We start from the raw sequence: 4,835 nt of genomic DNA, 5'->3' as shown, positions 1-4,835 counted from the left end.
TTCATGTATCTTGATATAATTAACTCATGTAAGTAAGAAATAATAGTTCTATATATATTTCCATTGTTTTACTTGGGGCTTACTCCAAACTCAACTGCAAGTGAACAAAGTATTAGGAATATATACAGGCTGCTTCTCTGTAATTATTACCTATTAAAAGAGTTCAGCAAGTAGGTACCACCAATCAGTCTGAAGCTGCCCCCAAACCTAACATTGTAGGAGTTTTCAAGGAAGTCTTTATACTACATGTTTCTTTTATGTGTGACTATGCTTTTAAAGACGTGTTTAACTGTCACGTTAAAAAAGAATTCATATACAAGACAAAAATACAAAATAAACACAATCCTATAACACACAGATTAACAAACTATATGTAGTCAAAGATTCCATAAAATATGTTTAAAGATGCATTTTCTTTCCTTTTATTTTCAGTATCTAAACTGTGCTTTTGAGAGGCCACTGGTTAATATGTATACAGTTAAAATAAACCATATTACTGTGGTAAACAAGAATTCCTGTAATAACTTCAAATCAAATTGTATTTCACAAGTTAGTAACATAAATACTTTTATAAAGTTACAGAAAGTGCATCTTTCTTATTTTTCATCCTCATACAGTGTTGCCTTTGTGTGTGTGTGTGTGTGTTTATACCCTTTAAAAAATAAGAACAGCCAAATATTTAACTATTATGTCCATTTAAATTTTTGGTGGTGGTTTGTTATTTTAAAAAAAAACAGCTTCCTTATGATTTGCCTCAAGATCTGGTGGAAATGCTGACAGGAACTAGCTAATAACAAAAATCAAGAGAAGCACATTCAAAATATTGATTTACTTTGGTAGCAAATGGTTGTTCTTTGAAGAGTAATGAAGGTAGCCAAGACCCTCTCAAGTGAAGTGGGCTATTTTAAATACTCAACAGTTTACATAAAATTTTAAAATGTTGTTTTTAAAGAGCTAAGCATCTGTATCCACTGATAGCAATGCAATAACTAGCTTATGATGATTTGAAACAAAAAATGCCCATTAGGGGGAAAAAAAGCTGTATTTTAATTTTATCTAATTTACTTTCTCAGTTAATAGTCCAGTAACATTTTTCTCCCAATACAATACTCCCTTCTCTATAAGGCTGCTCCTGGGAGCCAGACAGTTTAGGTTAATAAGGGAGTTAATAACGCTAGAGAGTAATTGCCTACAATTTAAATAGACAAATTTTTGCTTCCTTCTTAATGTGTTAATAGTTGCATGTAGTAAAATATGCAATTCTCAGAAAGGTACCATTCATTTCTGATTTTTTAATTATCTATAAGCTTTGGAAAGTAATCACATGAAACTAGAAAATTAGTAAATGTCTTAAAATCTGTATATAAAACATAAATTACCTCTAATTTCAAGTTCTCATTTATTAGTGTACCACTCAGTCTTTTAAAAAAGATGAGAAAAAATGGTGACTTCAAAAATAGTCTTATACCATTCTTTAAAAAAGAGGAAGCTGTTTCTTTTAACTTTACACCCACCCCACACCCCAGTTTCAAAACACATCCTTTAATTGTCTTGGTCATGAACATTTCCAAGATGAGATTTTATATTTCACTTCCATAGCTTCTGGTTATCAGAAAACCCATGTTTTCCTTTATTGAAGGAATTTGGTCCTGCTGATGTTGGTGTATCCCTTCCAGTAGTCTTCATCCTCATCTTTGCTTCTGGAGGCATTTACTCTGGTTCACTATCCTCATCTTCCTTAAAAGCTGCAACTGCTGAAAGGGTTTTTGGAGCAAGAGTTGGAACGGTTTCTTAAGGCTTACTTGAGACAAGTTTGATGGATATGGCTGAGGCTTCCTTTGTTGTCTGACTACCTATGGCAAATCCAAACTTGGAGATCTTTGGAAGCTTTGTTGGGAGGTCTGCAGCTTCTTCAGCTGATCGCTTCTCAGCGCTGCGACTGGAATTTTCCCCTCCATTACTGGAAGAAACAGTCTTAGTTTTCATGGGTTTTTCTGCTCCTCCTTCAGGTCCTCCGGCGGCTCCAGTCTGCTGCAGCTTCTCAGGCTTCTCTCCAGCCTTCCCGTCCACCATTTCCCCCCTGCGGCTTCCAATTTTTTAATGTTTTAATAGAAGTTTTACGAAGCTAAATGTTTCTGTCTCTAAGATGATCTTTGATACTTCAATGAGCAAAAGCATCTTCCTCTTTCATCTTGGCCATTCTCCTTCTCCAAACATTCCTCATGTCTTATATAGAGAATAATGCTGTGGCTATGAGACCAAGCTATCAAACCAGACTACCTGATTTTGAATCTTACCTCCAAAACAATAATGGGTACTGACCCAAACTATTAATAATAATGATAACTAACATTTATTTAAAACTTACTGTTTTATTTAATTCTTACAACTCTATGAGATTAGTACTCTCATTACTCCCACCTATACGTGGAAATGGAATTCCCATCTGCAAATGAGGCCCAAAATAGCTAAGTAGATGGCCTGAAATCACTCAACTAACAAGTAGCCAACTAAGGATTTGACTCAGATTTATTGGATTTCAAATCTATTCCCTTAGCCAGCCTTTTTGTATGAATAAAAGAGAAGTGGATCTTATAAATCTGCCTGAATGACAAGACAATGTACATGTTGTCCCAAGTGCATTCAGAGAGCAGTAGTTGTGTACAATCAAAATTTTTTTTTTGAGAAATAGAGCTTTCTACATTTCCTTTTTTAATACAAATCAACTCTTAAAGTAGGGTGTTAAATATTGAATTTAGGCCTTTGGTAACAAGGATAGAATATACCCTTGAAGAAAAACACATTTTCCTTAATTGTGACTTTCTGAAATTCTCCTGAGTATTTTATAAAACATCTAAATATCAGGACAGCTGTTAATTAATTTCCTAGAGGTAAATTATTGACTGCAAAACGTTGCTCTGTAGAACCTGACCTATTAACGAGATTCTTACTGGAACATCCTTTCAATTGTCTTATTACTATGGCAAGGTCAGCAACTGCAGCCCCTTCTAGCTTCTGATATTTTCCCTTACTCCAAACCATGTATTTTGTTCTAGGAGAGATGTTCCTTGAGACTAGTCGATAGGTAGTGGCTGAATATTAGAGACAGGTCCTCCCAAGGGTGTTAAGCAATGAGCATCAGGAGATGCGGCCTTTTCCACCCTCATAATTATTCTTCTGTGAAAATTCTTGTTTCTGGCCAGTGTTTCTCTCCTCCCTCTTCTCTCTTCCCTTCTGTGGAACAGAAGAAAGTCTCACAGTTTTTCCCCAACCAAGTCATCTCTGAACTAAACACCCACAGTGTTTTGTACATTTTATGTACAAAAATATAAAAATGAAGAAATAAAGCTTCTCTATGTCTTCCCACATTTATGAATGGCCTTTTATATTCTGTACATCTTGGCAATCATAAATCTGTGGGTTTCTAAAGACTCAAAGATCAGTTAGCACGTAAAAAGAAAAACAGACTTCAGATATACTGATTTTTTATCACAGAGATGAACCCAAGTTCTAAGTTAAAGCAGCAGAGCTGGGTCTTGCAGAAAGAAGGGGGGAAGGAAATGAAAGTCAAGCTGGGGGACCTCTGACTGAGGAGGCCAGTGTTGGGGGATGAGTAATCTGCAGGAGTGATTGGAGGAAAGGGAAGAAATAACCTCCTTTCTTCCTCCCCATCGTACTTTCAAACTACATTTCACTGAAAATTAGGAACAGATAGACAGTGCTGTTTTTGTGGGCACTATTTGGTCCCCTGAGTTAATACTAGCCTGATCTTTGCCCTGAAGTCTCTGAAGTCTGTTCACACTTAAAGGACACACATACATAAAGAATTGTGGCATAATCTGAATTTTTTTCATTCCATGTCAAGATTAGGTTCAGGACACTACCTGGTAGATTCAACAGTAACCACCTCAGGTGAACAAGCCTTTTTCGATTTCCTTTTACTTTTAAAAGGACAATTCTTTTTTTAAGTTAGATTCCTAGTGTTTGGTGTAGTGCCTGCTGTTTCAATCCCAAATATGAGAGAGTTTGTTGCTGGTTCAAAAGACGGAAAAATCCTATTCTGAGCTATAGAGACCACCACATGAGAGAACACAGGTCAGCCCCATAAGACCAGCAAGAAGGTTTTCTATATGTCATACTCCCTAAGATCTGTCCACGTCCAGTAATTCTGATGCAATAATATCATTCACCTAATTCATAAGGACATTTCTTTATTATTCCTTGTTAATAGTAGGTTTGCCATAAAGTTTGCTATTTTGAGTTGACTTTATCAAATTGCAATAATCAAGTAGATAATTGCTTCCAAGCTTAATCAGAATGATTCAAAAATTTAACAAGAAACATAAATTTCAAAATTAGAAATGCCAATATTCATAGGAAGTTTGAGTTTAAGGAGGCCAAGAGACCATTTAGTCCAATACCTACACACAAAATGAAGGTCTCAGATCTATTGAACCTCTGTCTCTTAAATCTGAATTTTCACAATTTCTTTATGTAAATAATCTAACAAATTTGAAAATTGCTATTATAGCACTATTTTCCTGTACTCTCAAGAATATTTCAATCTTATTTGCAATGAAGATTTGTCCTTGTGGTAGAAAATGTATTTTAATATAGTAATAAGCAGCTGGGTACCCAGTCTAGCTTATTAATAAATAAGTTATTTCAATAAATCTTTGCCCACACTGTCTGATTTATCAACTTCTTTATTTTGCTAGCAGTACAGAACAGTGAAAACAAAGAAGAGAAAAGAAGGAACACAGTAAGCTTGTCATTTACATATGCAAAACTTATAGCCCTTCTAAAATATCTTTCCCATATGATGGCATTAGAAG

At 35.1% G+C, this 4,835-nt stretch overlaps 1 pseudogene across 1 annotated transcript; it reads right to left on the bottom strand.

The window, feature by feature from the left end:
* Nucleotides 1-1,542: 1,542 nt before the first annotated feature.
* LOC309797155 (PEST proteolytic signal-containing nuclear protein-like) lies at nt 1,543-2,073 on the bottom strand (annotated as a pseudogene). The gene is made up of 2 exons: nt 1,854-2,073; nt 1,543-1,754 (listed from the first exon to the last, which is right to left on the bottom strand). The product of its transcript is annotated as a PEST proteolytic signal-containing nuclear protein-like (transcript).
* Between the last annotated feature and the right edge of the window lie 2,762 nt (nt 2,074-4,835).

This window comes from Mesoplodon mirus (genome assembly GCF_964341445.2).
Source record: "Mesoplodon mirus genome assembly, chromosome: 2".
Classification (NCBI taxonomy): Eukaryota; Metazoa; Chordata; class Mammalia; order Artiodactyla; family Ziphiidae; genus Mesoplodon; species Mesoplodon mirus.
Note: the sequence above shows the minus strand (reverse complement) of the source record. Positions and strands in the feature narration are given on the sequence as shown.